General features: G+C 39.1%; 1 long non-coding RNA gene across 1 annotated transcript in view; it reads right to left on the bottom strand.

Moving 5' to 3' along the window:
• LOC116665766 overlaps window positions 1-2,336 on the bottom strand; it is a 151,587-nt gene extending 149,251 nt beyond the window's left edge. Inside the window, exon 1 of the long non-coding RNA XR_004322432.1 lies at window positions 1,972-2,336. This is a non-coding gene — a long non-coding RNA (uncharacterized LOC116665766). The remainder of the gene's footprint in view (window positions 1-1,971) is intronic.
• Between the last annotated feature and the right edge of the window lie 12,512 nt (window positions 2,337-14,848).

The following is a 14,848-nucleotide window of genomic DNA, read 5'->3' as shown; positions in this document are numbered from 1 at the left end:
CCTGTCATGCGATAAATCCTGCCACCCTGCTACCCACAGAAACGGGGCCCCGGGAGCATGACTGTAAGAAACCATAGACACCATCTATTCCAGTAGCCCCAACCTAGGAACTGAGCCTCTCCCAAACGCCGAAGAGAAATGGTTCACAGACAGGGGCAGTTTTATGAGAGAGGGAAAAAAAAAGGCTGGTGGGATATGCAGTGACCTCCCAGACCCAAGTAATAGAATCAAGAAGCCTACCCCCAGGGACTTCTGCCGAAAAGGTGGAGCGGATAGCCCTCACCCCCGCCTTAGAGCTTGGGATAGGAGAGCTCACAAACGTTTATACTGATCCCCGGTTTGCGTCCATCCTACACGCACACAGGGCTGTGTGGAAGGAAAGGGGTATGCTTCCTGCAGAGACTAAATAGGTGAAACACGGCTTAAGCACACTGAAGCTCTTAGAAGCAGTACATCTTCCCCAAAAGGAGGCAGTGACTCATTGTAAGGGGTCACCGAAAGCGGACGCAGAGGTAATAAAGGGAAACAAGGTGACTGCAACTGCCAAAGGGCGGCCCTAGAACCAGCCACTTGGCAGCCACCCCTCACACGTCGAAGGCCAGATCTATCCAATTATTCCCCAATCTACACAAAGGAAGAAGTAGATAAAGCCCAAAAAAATGGGGCTTCAGGGGAGACCTAGGAGGCCATGGGTGGCTAGTTAATGAACGTGGCCGCCGTACTTCTTTCCCCAAACTGCAACTAGTCAAACCATCAAGGAGGCTCATCAAGGAGCTCACTGTGGGAGGAAAGCCCTATATAACTGGTTAGTTGACGTCATGGTGACTCCTGGCATGATCAGTATAATCAGTCGGGTGGTTGAGACACGTCCCATGTGCTCCTGCTAATATTCAGGCTATGTATCTTAAACAGTCTGAGGTCGTGGTCCAGACACAGAAACTGCTTTTAACCAGAGAGGCTAGTTTTGTTTTATCAACACGATGCCACAAAGGAAAAACCAGGCTGAACCGCTGGCTCAGGTTCAGTCTGAGGCTAAAAGTTACTGCTTTCCTTGCCTTAGGTCTATCCCTGTGTTTCCATACCAACCCCTGAGAGCTGAAGGACACCTGCCCTGATTCACCTCTGTTTGCTTCAAAAGTACCTTGTGTTTGGCAGAGATTCTTTGCAGCAGTACTTGGAGAGACAGGTGTTTTGAGCGCTACACTGTAGTCAGCCGCCCCAAACCGGCTGACTTGACCACGGGAGTGCGCCTGCGCAGATAAAATCTGGAGGTATCTTGAGAGCTACCTGCCTGATTACCACGCTAAGATTTCCACCTAAAGAAGGGGGTTGTACTCTGCTAGGAACAATTTGTGCCAGGTGCAAGGGAGCCTAAGGGCTATTCCTGGAAATCTCTGCCCTTTCCCCAGTTTCTGATGATGCACCTGCCTCTTACTCCTTAAGCCCCCACTTCCCTCCCTTCGGGAACAAAGTGCCTTTAGAGCACGAGCTCCCCTTCCCCACTCTGGCCATTGAAGAAAAGCCTGTCTCACTCACACCAAACTCAGTTTCGTTATTCGCAGCATGAACCTGAGCGGAAAAGTACTCCCTGAAGGAGCGAGGTGGCGGGGGGGGGGGCGGGCCGGGGCAGGGGGCGGCTTCAGTCCAGCTAGGACGCCAGAGGGGCTTGCACCTAATTCAGGAACATCTTTTGTCTCCAGAAAGTAAGACAAATGGTGGTCGCTCAGGGATACGAACGGTTAGGGCCGAGCCCTGGTGACAAATGGACCTAGAGGTAGCTGGGGAGAAGTTCTGCTCCTCTACCCAGGGTCATAACGATGCCCAAAATCAGCAGGAAGTAGTTACAGACGACAGATCTGCGCCCCTCAAGAATGAGGAGCAGGACAAAAGACAGAGGAAGGATTTGTCACCGGCAAAGCCCATTAACAATTCCCGGGAAGTAAAGATAGAATCTGGATAATAAAGTCTAACCTTTTTTTTTTTTTTCTTTTCCTTTGCGCTTAGTCTAGTTTCACTTGCTCGTAGGGTGCGCCGTGCAGAGGCCTTGTACCCGGCCCTTCAGACCTAAGTTCCTGATGCAAAACGACTGCGCCCGACATCTCAGTTCCCAGGCTGCACGCAGAAGTGCGGCACAGGGCGCCCCCGCTTCAACATGGCGGCGGCGGGCCACGTGCAGAGATGCTGCGCCCGGCACTGCGATCGTCAGCCTGAGCAACGCGCCTGCGCCAGACCCGCAGGCACTCCACCCCTGCCCTCTACTGACAAGGACCCTGTGAAGCAGCACCCGCCCCCTACCCCTGCTGACAGCCTGCCCCGGAAAGCCTCTAGAGTGTAAACTCGTGTCTCTCCATTCTTTGATCAAAGGATAAAACTTTCCTTTGCTTCTGAACCAAACTTGGTATCATTCTACTGGCTTGAACGACACCGGACAGGAGGACCCTCTTTGGGGTCCCAACTCAAAAGGGTCAGTAGATAAACAAGAAGTTTATACTGTATAGCACAGGGAATTATATTCAATATCGTGTAGTAACCTATGGTGAAAAACAGTATGAAAACGAATATATGCATGTTCCTATAAAAATAAAAAAAGACCCACTGAAAGAGGCTAGAGGCAAGTCAGTAAAGAGATAAGAAATTATTACTGGAAAATGAAAGGAAGGAGATTCACATTATACAGCAGAAAAATATTTGGTAAAACTCTCAACTCCAATAACAAAAAAAGATTAGATCAGGCACCTAATGAACCTGTAGCTCCATGGGAGGAAAAGAAATAATACAACGTTAGTAGTACGTGTTCATTGCTACTGCTTGTGTTTACGAGGTGTTAACTAAGACAGGGGAGCTCACAAAATAACTGGATGATTTGCAAGCAGGAATGAAAAAGTACAGAGAAAATCTTCAAATTTAAGGACTTGTAGGGTTGAAAAAGGCAAGTGACTCTCAAACAGTATTAGAAATGTTTAAGAAATGCTTTGAGCAAAAAAGGGCAGATTAAAATTCAGAACTGCATGAAGGATCAAATCAAGAGTTGCTCATCACACAGATTTTTGAAACATGGGAATCGATCAGATCACCTCAGAGTAAGTATCTGAGCCTCACCATAAAGACTGCAGTACCCAGAAACTCCTTTCAGTTAAACAAAGTGTCATATTCTCACAGTACCAGCAATTAAATCCAGAAGGATAAGTACAAGGTCTAAAAATCAAAGGACATCATCACAACATAAGTAAATCAGACCATCATGCTGTACACCTTAACACTTATATTTTGATGTCTGTCAATTATTTCTCAATAAAACTGGAAAAAAAAAAAAGGTCAGTAACAATGTTGTTGATCAGTTTCTTGTTTACTTGTTGTCAGGCTCCCCCACCAGAATGTGAGCTCCAGTTACCACGTCTCTCCTACTCATTTCAGTGCCCCAAACTTCACCAGCCCGGTAATAGGCTTTCAGTAAATATGAGACCCAAAATACAACTAAAGGAATGGGAGAATGCATGAGCAGACTTTGATTACAGACATCCCAGGACAGACTAGTTTCCAAGTATGACCTGCAGCATGTAACTCGAACAACATTCCATTGAAAGGAGCATTCCCTAAAGAAGTTCCTAATTCCTCATCTAGAGTTATCACATGTTTGCACACACAACCAATAAACTAAAATGAATGATATGGAATACATGATGATATGCTTTTAATCCTTTATGCAAAGCATAATATAGGATAGTATTAGAAAAAAACACTTTCTTCCTTTCAAAACATCACAGTTCATCATTCTACTCAGGGCAACTGTGCACCAACCCCTGATGGCAGTATGTTTACAATTTCTTTATCCACCTCTCCTTTGGTGTACTGCCATCCACTTGCTAACTACACATCCTCAATAACATATTTAGAAGTCTAACCCTGGTCAGAAGTAGAAGTTCCCTTTCTCTTTGGCAGTGATGGCCAAGTCTCTGGTGCTCTGAGTAACTATTAACATCGTAATTAGTCACATAGATGTGCATTTTATTCAGTGTATTCATTGTTACTTGAAATTATTTTGTCTCTCCAATGACACAGGTCAGCTCCATGACAACAGAAATCTTGTCATAATTGTTCTCCTTATATCCTTCACCCTATCCAATCCCCAGTCATAAAACAGTACTGGACTCAAAGCTGGTACTTAATACATTTTTGAATGAAAGAACAAATGACTGAATAAATGAATGAAACAATGAACTGTGTCTCAGTGTTACCTATTTCATGTGTAAGATGTCTCTCTATTCTTGACTGTTTCACCAGCTTTCTCTGTACTGGGTTACCCATATAAACACAGGCAGAATATAGACATATAGCTTCAGTCAATGGTCTATATTTATAGAATAAACCCAAATTGAATGATGTTACCTTTGCGTCCCATGTTCTTCATATGCAAAGTCAGTGAAGCAGACACTGTCATTGCTCTGACACCATCTGCAGCTTCTTACATACCAAGGACTGCTTCCTGTACCTCTGACTGAGGATGTTTTTGGAATATGGTAACATGATAGTGCCTAGGAATTAATGCCCCAGAGGCAACCCTCAACAAATGAGGGGTAGGAGTTGGTGGATAAAATCTCCAGCTTCCATGTCCTTCAGTGGAACAATTCTGAGGCATGTTCTATTCAGGATTTCCAGTGGCATTTGAGCCCCAGTTGCCCATGGCAGACACCACTCATTAACAGAACTTCATTTGGGTTTCCTCCCTTCCTTGTCTCATTTCTCCACTCCCTCAAAGACAATACAGAACCCAGGATTATCTCCCTGGGATTGAATCCAAATCCCTGTCTCTGGCTCTCCTTTTGGGATAATACAAGGTAAGACATTCCAGGATAACGTAAGTATCTATCACATAAAGCTGTTGAAAAGATTCATCGAGTCAATACAAGTAAAGTGATTAGAAGAGTGCCTTGGATGTAATCTGTGGTCCATAAATGTTATTTATGAGTTGTTATCTAGTATTATTTGTCTCCTCTGACCTGTTTCCCCTTAATTTTGCCAAACTTGGTTTTCTATTTTAGGTCCACACCTTTCCTCTTGATAGTTGCCTCAGTCCCCAGTCAATTTCTGAAATTTCTAGACTAAGTTCATCCTACCTCCATGTGACCCCACTTTTGATAGTTGACTTTCAACTTGCCTTTCTCTGGACCATTCCCAACAGCCTCAGAAGCTTTAGGAACATAAAGCTCAATAGGTCTGATTTAAAAGACTTACATTACTGCTGAAAAAAAGCTGAGAAGACTCAGGTTTTCCAGTTTGGCCTTTTTTCCTCTAGAGAAATATATTACTAAAGCAATTGCTAAGTGGGCATTTAAGACCAATTATAGTAGCTCCAACTGATCAAGTATACATGTTGCTGGAAAGTGCATTCTCTTGTCCTAGTGTCAGTGTTCTGAATTTCTTGAGTTTATTTTCAGCTAAGATTCACTCTAGAACAATTCTAGAACATCTGACTTTACACAGCAATTCCCTCAATGTGTTACGAGCTATGACTTCACTCTGTAAAAACCCTCAGAATATAGTCAGATAGTCACTTTCTTGATACTCATTTTTATCCCCTCTCCCAATGACCAAAGGCTGTGAAATATTGTGAATATGCAATAAATGTATCTTGATGGATTGGTATTAAATTCTCTTTTGCCCTCGATATCTGTGAGACAACCAGGTAATCTCTATTTATACTAGCTGCCCCCAAATTTATGCAGTTATAGATATTGAAATACCTTTGTGATGGATTAGTCTGACATAGCTATGATGTATATAATAAGGATAACTTCCTTTTAGGTTATTTTAAGTTGTGGTAAAATATATATAAGATAAAATTTACCATCTTAACCATTTTGAGGTTATACAGCTCAGCAGTGCTAAACACACTCACATGGCTGTACAATCAGTCTCCAAAATCCTTTTCATCTTGCAAAACTGAAATGCTACACCCATTAAACAACTCATTTCCTCTTCCTCTGAGTCTCTGGCAACTACCTTTCTTCTTTCTTCTGTCTCTATGAATTTTATTACTGTAGGTATTTTATATAAGTGGAATCATACAGCATTTGTCTTTTTGTGTTTAGTCTATTTCACTTAGCACAATGTCCTCAAGGTTCACCCATGTTGTAGCAAGCATTAGAATTTCCTCCTTTTTAAGGCTGAATAATATTCCATTGTATGCATATACCACATTTGTTTACCCACTCCTCTGTCAATGGACACTTGGGTTACATCCAACTTTGGGAGATTATGAATAATGCTGCTTTGAACATGGGTGTGCAAATACCTCTTTGAGACCTTGCTTTCAATTCTGTTAGGTATATACACAGAACTGGAATTGCTGAAATATATAGTAATTATATTTTTAATTTTTTGAGGAACTGTTATACTGTTTTTGATGGCAGTCACACCATTTTATGCTCCCACCAGTAGTACACAAGGGTCCCAATTTCTCTATAAGGTGACTCCATTTTTTAAACTATCTCTGAATGTTACATCTTGGACTCCATTTTCTTTTAAGCTTCCTCATTAATTGTAAAGATCCTATTTACACACTCTTGTTTACCTTGAACAATTTTTTAAAACTAATATTCACTGAGTTCCCACTTTTGATCTTGGAGATTTGTTTTTTAATGTGTAAGCACTAGCCCCTAACTTCTAGAATCTCTCCGATTAGTTTAACACACACAAAGATACTTGAAAATTATGTGATATGAAATTGTCATAATGTACACATGTAGAAAATACTGTAATAATGTCAGTTGAATTTTCAAAGAGATGATAGCATTGTGTTTAGATCTAGACTTCTGGGAAGGAGTTTCAAGTTGCAAAGTGTAAGGGAAAAGTGCATTATAAACTGGTAATAACATATTATATGCTAAGGCAGATGAGTTTGAGAGACTGGGACCAGATTGGTCCCCCAAATTATTAAATATCATGCAAAATTCATGTTTATGTTTGTGTTATTGCATGTAATCAAAATTTCATGAAAGTTCAAAATGGAATGGAGAGAGAGTCCACCCACCAGAGATTAGTTGCCTTTTGTAAACTAAGCTCAACACAGACTCTAGCATACAGAGCTTATAAGTGTTGTCAGACAACTGCAATTTAGTCAGTCATCTGCGATTGTTGGCAGGGGCAGAAGGTAGACGTCCCGTAGCCAATCTGATATGGAGTGTTTTAAAAAATCTAATGAACCATGCTTCCATTAATTTGGTCATGTCATAGAACCACTGTTACCCTAATTATGAGCTTCTCTGTATGGGGCACCATGATAGAAATTCCTGAAAGAGAGTCCTCATCATCCTTGCATGGTTAAAATCAAAGTCACAGTAAACAGACTCCAAGGACATCTGAATCCAAAGTTCCATCAATTATAAACCCATATAAATGTGTATGTCATATATATATATATGACAGGTATACTTGTATATACAAATACATATGGGTATATATAAATACATATGGGTATATATACGCATATATATATTTCAAAAATACTACTGAGAATACACACACACACCCCCGAAAGAAAGAACACATAACCGTAGAACAGAGGCTGAGTAGGAATCATTGGCAGGTATGTATTTTAATGGACTGGATCAGTGGACCTTTGGGGAAAAGTCATTACTTCTTGCATTTATCAGGAAAGTTCACTGAAGGATGTTTTAGGGAAGTTCAAATTTTAAAGATGATCTAATACTTTGCATGTAAAGAGCTAACCATTAAGGTGGTAAATCATAGATCACAGTTAGCATTACCTAGGTAGCAGAAAAAGGCATTTTTTCATATGTAAAAACTAAGAAATTTACTACCAAAGTAATGTTATTAGATGTCTGATTACTTTTACCCATGGAAGGAAAGTATAACACAAATCTTTCCATAATATTTGGATGCATATAAGCTAACCTTATTTCCTCTATCCCCAGAGCCAACACTTGTGTAATTATTTGATATATATAATTTTTTTATCAAAAGCATTGGTGCACATCAGTGAGAACTTTCAACCACCTTGAAAATGACTTTTAGAATATTTCATTAGCAAACTGTCTTTCAGAGCATGAGTTGACATTCATGTTTCTTCATACCAGTCTTTCATCCATAAAATCCTTTGTTCTGCTGAACAGTTTCCAGACAATGTGGGCAATCAAAAAAAAAAAAAAAAAAAAGGAAAGAAAAAGAAAGAAAGAAAGAAAAGACAGCATCCATTTCAGCATTTGATCAGTCTTATTCAAATCTCATCTATTAATAATTTTTTGAAATCTTTCTAAGAATTTTATTTCCTTTCCTTCAGTATCATATTATTCCCCCTCCCCCCAAAACTCCCCAAATTTAATTAAATGTAAGCTTGATATTTCATAGGAATTAGGCACATTCCTCGGCTAAATTTTATCCATTTTTATCATTTTCAATAAAGTATATGGGAAAATAACTACTGTGTTCAGTTCAAAGATTTATTTTTAATTACAGAAGACTGAATTTTCTGCACTCAAATTATTAGAGAAAAACACTTAATTACTTAAACAGCATTTTATACACAGCAAAAAACAGTATGTTCAAAATGAAATAATCCAAATAGTCAAATAGATTTTTTCAATATTTTAATAAAAATAAATGTTAATTCATTACTTTGAAGAACAACAGGTTTTTAGCACATCTTATAAATTGAGTGTGCTTTGGAACCACAAAGACTAAGAACTATGTACAATACGGAAATCCATGGTGTCTAGCCCTCACAATGTAAGAACCACGTTGACGACTTCAACTCTTCTAACGTTTATGTGAAACATATTTATCATTTCAGCTGATCTACTTTGGAGCTTAAAATGAACCTGTTCCTAAACAAGTAAAATTCTGATGTGTCTTGGCATGTGAAAGTACATAGTCTGTGAAAGATACATGTTTCAGAAGAAAATTCTGCTTTTCCTGAAGACACTGTGCCTTCTAATCCTATGAAGGTAATTTAAACAACCACTTGGCAAGTTTGATATTAAAGGTTAAACACAAATCATTAAAATCAGAAAAACCAATTTCAACTTGATTTACTATGTTTGATACATAATGCTCCTGCCTGTTGAATAAAGGACCCCAGAAGCCACACTGAAAGTTGCTAGACGCCTTTTCATAATAGAGATTTTAATTTCACTTTTTATGCTAAAACTTAGAATTTCCAAGTTTCACTATATTTTAATATTTTGTTTTTCAGGCTAGTTTGCTTTTATCGCACTTCATGATATTATGTTTTGTGAATGAAATAAAAAGTAGAATTTCGGCTTCAAATTACATAACTTAGAAAAAAGAAATGAGAACTGCCAAAAAACTAAAAGGTTAGAATAAGCAAGATTCTTTTTACACTTTTCCCTCCAAGAACATTACTAAGAATTTCTAAATAAGTCAAAATACTTCTGAAACGAGAGAACCATATCTAAAATCAACTTTCCACGCCCTTACAGCCAGTTAGATTGGGAGTATTTCTCAGTCAGTCTTAGAACTCAGACACTGTAATATGAGGTTGGAAATGACAGGAGAAAAACTTTCTAGAAAAGCCATCCAAAGAAGTGTCATGGAGAAAAAGAGCTTAGCAATAAACTTAAGTTCACATGAGAGAGGTTACAGCATTTGTATAAAGCTGATACGACTTGTCAAACAAGAGTCAAACTCTCTCCTGATAAGAGGAGTTAAAATTCATGTAAGGAAAACTACTTATGGGAGGAACAAAAGGACTGATAAGAGTGAGACGTGGGGAGGGTATAGCTCAAGTGGTAGAGCGCATGCTTAGCATACACGAAGTCCTGGGTTCAATCCCCAGTACCTCCTCCAAAATTAAATAAACCTAATTACCTCCCCCTGCCAAAAAATAAATTAAATTAAATTAAATTTTTTTTAAAAGTGAGATGTATAGTATGTACTGAAGAAAGATGGGGCTGTCCTGAAGAGTTAAGTAGATTTTTTAGCTATCCTAAACATAACTGATTGTGTTCATGCATCAGAATATGCCTCTGGGATGTTTTTAAGGTTTTGAACATTTGAACATTTTTGTATTCAGTAACTTTCACTGAGCACCTACTATGTGTCAAACACTTCACTAGGCACTGAGGTTATACAGATGATGGTTAGACTTACAAAGCTGCAACTTTATGATGGTGTGAAAGCTATTCACAGACAGTAGACACCGTACTTGGAATTTTGAATTTTGATCTTTTCCTGGGCTGGCAATATGCAAGATGATACTCTCTTGTGACGCTGGGCAGCGGCAGGGCCACAGCTCCTAGCCAGCCACAGGATCGCCAGGGCAAACAACCCAAACACAGCCATTCTTACCCAGACAACCATTCTGTTTTTCACCTTCAGTACAGTCTTCAGTAAATTACATGAGCTTTTCAACACTTCATTATGAAATAAGATTTGTGTTAGACAATTTTGCCCAACTGTAGGCTAATGTACATGTTCTGAGCACATGTTAGGTAGGCTAAGCTATGATGTTTGGTAGGTGAGGTGTATTAAATGCATTTATTAAATGCATTATTTGCATTTTGTTCTTGGGACATAACTCCACTGTGAGTCAAGGAAGATCTATAATGACATTTGAAGTAGAATCCGTACTCTCCAGCGGGGGGGGGGACAGCAGCGCTGTCGTGCAAGTGCACGGTTCAATGAACGTGCAGTAAGGAGGACACACGTCTCCTTGCAGATTGACCCCAACGTGTGCCTCTTTATATTGATCTGTCCTTTATTGTTCTCACAATTCTGGAAAATTACAGGGAGATCTTGCAAGGCACTGGTTTGAGTCTGTGACTTTGTATATAAATGAGTGTCTTCTATCTTCACTCACGTCTGCCACCCATTACCCAAAATTTATTTCCAGTCACTCCCCAAACGCTCTCCCTTATCAGTAACTCCTCCTCTTCACTCTTGTTCCATTCTTAATTTACTCTCTGAAATCTACCTTCTGTCCCAGTACTTCCCTGACCTCAGTGAGGGGTCAGTAACCTCCTGTGATGAATTCCAATAGATATTTCTCAATCTGTGTTTCTGTGCTGTGTGTATTTCGTTTGCCCCTTTCAGATACACTCCCATCTCTCCTCCAACCTGCTCTGCACCAGAGGCTGATCTAGATGGAAACTACACTCACTGACTCCCTTGCTTCTGACCCGGGTTGGCCAACGGGGAGCACAGGCAAGAGCAGCAAAGGGAAGACGAGTCAAGGTCAGGGTAATCACTCTCCTGCCCCTCCCTGCAAAGCACCTCAATCAAAACTCAGAGATCCTTTAGCGGCAGTCTCCCACAAAGCTCCCCACATTCTGATAACCGCCCCCTCCTCTTGCTCCTTCAGGCCGAAGAGCAGTCAGGGAGTCACCCTCTTACTAGCCCTGGTGAAAGACACTATCATATGGAGTTTCCCTGCACCTTTCCCACACCTTGGTAAGCGGTCTCTTTATTAAGCTCTCCTCAAATTACCCAATTTGAGAGTGCAATCTGTTTCCTGCTGGCAGCCTGACAAACTGCAGTCCTTATCTTCCTTTCCTGCTCTCCAACATTTGATGCCAGTGTTCACTCTCTTCTTATCTCTGACTCTACTTGCTTAGTCTCCTTAATGAGTCTGTCTCAGTGTGGTCAAGAAAAAGTGACATCAGTCTTCAACAGCCCTCCCCCTGAACATTTACTCTGAGTGAAAACAATGTACTTTAATGGAAACACAGCTTCAGGACAAGTTCCCTATGCAGACACACACACACACACACACACACACACACACACACACACACACACACACACACACACACACACACACGAGTCCAAATTAGTTTTATGCCATTAGGCACCTCTAAAACATACATTCTGGATTCATTCTGGCTTCTCATCTCTTCCTCTCTTATTCCTTAAATACTGTTATTTTCTAGATTTACATTTGACCTTTTCCAGGCTTTTCTCTTTTTATTTTATAGATTCTTTCCGTGGAAACTGAAAGTCTACAGCTTCGAGTTCCATACAAATGCTGAACACTTCCAAATTCTTAGCATAATACCAGCCCTCTTCCCTGACCTCTAGTCCCAAATATCCTTCTGAGTACTGGGCTAGGAGTTCTCAAAAAACCTCAAACTCAACAAATTCAAAGCTGAAATATCAAGTACCCCCACAACTTACTCCTTCTCCTGTTCCCTGTTCCAATGAATGGCACTGGTCTCTGCTCAGAATTCCAAGACAGAAATCCATGAGCTGTTCTTGAAACCTCTTACTCCCTTGCCCTTCACCCATTACATCAGCCAGACAGGACTACTGGTCCTGCTCTCTTAAATCCATCTCAGATCTACCTCCTCTTCTTTCCTCAGTCTCACTGCTTCCTAATTATACTGCCTGAATCAAATCTTACCATTCTATAATCCATCTTCCATACCACTTCTTTCTGGTATTTCTAAAATAAATCTTACCCTGTTACTATCCCTTTTTATTCTTCAATGACAATATATTACATTCAGAATAATATATTCAGTCTTTTCGAAAATATATACCAGACCCCTGCCTACATTTCTAGGCTCATAAAACATACATATGTCATAAAATCCAGTCATTCAATTGTTTTAAGATCATATATACTTGTACGTGTACAGGTCTATTTTCATACTATTCTATTCCAGTGTCCTATTTGTCTATCTTTATGCCAATAACTCACTGTCTTGATTATTATAGATTTATAATAAGTCTTGCTGCCACCAACACAAATGCGTGCGTGCACGCGCGCGCACGCACACACACACACACACACACACGCACTAGTCTAGATGCTGGCATAGCACAGATTAAGTCTGTTGTACTTTTTCATTCAGTTCAGAATATTTCTAATATCCTTCTTGATTTCTTCTTTGACCCACGGGTAATTCAGAAGTATGTTATTTTGTTTCCAAGTATTTGGGAACTTTCCAGATATCTTTTTGTCATTGGTTCATTTTTAATTCCGATATGGTCAGAGAACATATATTGTGTGTTTTGAATCCTTTTAAGTTCATTGAAATTAGTTTTATGATCCAGAATATGGTCTAACCTGATGATGTTCTATGACTTTCAAAAAAGGATTCTGCTGTTGTTTGGCAGAGGGTTGTATAAATTCAATTAGATCAATTGTTGATTGTAATGTTTAAGTCTTCCATATCCTTATTGATTTTCAGATTACTTTTCAGTCAGTTATTGAGAGGAGAAACTAAAATATGCAACTGTAATTGTGAATTTGTCTAGTTCTCCTTGAAATTCTACCAGTTTTTACTTTACATACTTTGAAGTTCTGTTATTATATGCTTAAACTTTTGGAATTATGTCCTTCTGATGAACTGATCCATGTGTCATTATAAAATAACCTTCTTTTACCCTGGTAATATTTGCTCTGAATCCTACTTTATCTGATATTAATACAGACAGCCTAGCTGTTTTTTTGGTTAGTGTTACCATGATGTATCCTTTTCTATTCTTTTATTTTAAATCTATTTGTGTCTTTAGGGTTAAACTGTGTTTTCTATAGGCAGCATATAATTGGATCCTGACTTTTTATTATCTGAGAATCTCTGTCTTTTAACTTTGTGTCTTTTTATATTTTAGTGGTTGCCTTAGGGTTCACTGCATACATCTTTAACTTACCACATTTGACCTTCAAGGTGTATTTTACCATATAATGTAAAGTATTAAAATCTCACAATAGCATACATCAGTTTCTTTCCATTCAGCCTTTGCCATACATTTCACTTGTATATGTCACAAACCCCACTCCATAAAATGCATTAGTTTATTTTTGTTTAAACAGTCAGTAATCTTATAAAAAGATTTTAAAAATAAGAAAATAATTTTGTATACTTATTAATGTAGTTCCCAATTTCAGTACTCTTCATTCCTTTCTGTAGATTCATATTTCCATCTGATATGATTTTCTTTCTCCTGAAGGGTTTCCTTTAGCATTTCCTATAATGCAAGTCTGCTGGTAATTAATTCTTCAGCTTTTGTATTTCTGAAAAAAAAAAAGTCCTTATTTCAGTTTCATGTGAGAAAGGGGTTATTTGTGGGAAGGGATTATTTGAGCCTTCTACTTTTGTGGGTTTATAGTTTTCATCAAGTTTGGGAAATTTTAACCATTATTGTGTGCCTCCTCACACCTTCATGGACACATATGTTATGCCACGTGAGGTTATCCCACAGTTCACTGTTTCTTTTTCTCATTGTCTTTTATTTGGGATACTTCCTGTTGTTATTTTGTCAAGCTCATTAATCATTTCTTCAGCAGATTCTAATCTACCATGAATCTTGTTCAGTCTGATTTTCACTTCAGACACTGTAGTTTTCATGTCTAGAAGTTGGATTTGGGTCTCTTTTTTGTAAATTCCATGTTTCCACTTAACCTTTTTTGAGTAATGGGATACAGTTATTAGAACTTTTTAACATTCTTTTCTGTTGTTTCTATTATTTGTTAGTTCTGGGTTGGTTGAACTGGTTGAGTTTTCTCCTCAATGTGGGTTGTATTTTCCTGTTTCACTATCTGCCTCATAATATTTTATTGGATGTCAGATATTGGGAATTTTGCCTTCTTAAGTGCTAGATATTTTTGTGTTCCCATGAATATTCTTGAGCTTTGTCCTGGGATGCAGTTAAGTTACTTGGAAATAGTTTGAGATGTTCAGGTTCTGCTTTTAACATTTATTGGAAAGGGCCAGAGCCATGCTAATTGTTTCCCAACACTAAGAACCTTCTTAGTAGTCTAGCCAATGCCCCATGAATTACACACTTTTCCACCTCTATTTTGTGGGTATAAACATTATTGCTGGCTCGCCCTGAGATCTAAGTATTTTTCCCTTTAATCTTTTCA

The sequence above is a fragment of the Camelus ferus genome, chromosome 9 (genome assembly GCF_009834535.1).
Source record: "Camelus ferus isolate YT-003-E chromosome 9, BCGSAC_Cfer_1.0, whole genome shotgun sequence".
In the NCBI taxonomy this organism is placed as follows: domain Eukaryota; kingdom Metazoa; phylum Chordata; class Mammalia; order Artiodactyla; family Camelidae; genus Camelus; species Camelus ferus.
The sequence above is the reverse complement of the archived record's forward strand: the minus strand, read 5'-3'. Positions and strand labels throughout refer to the sequence as shown.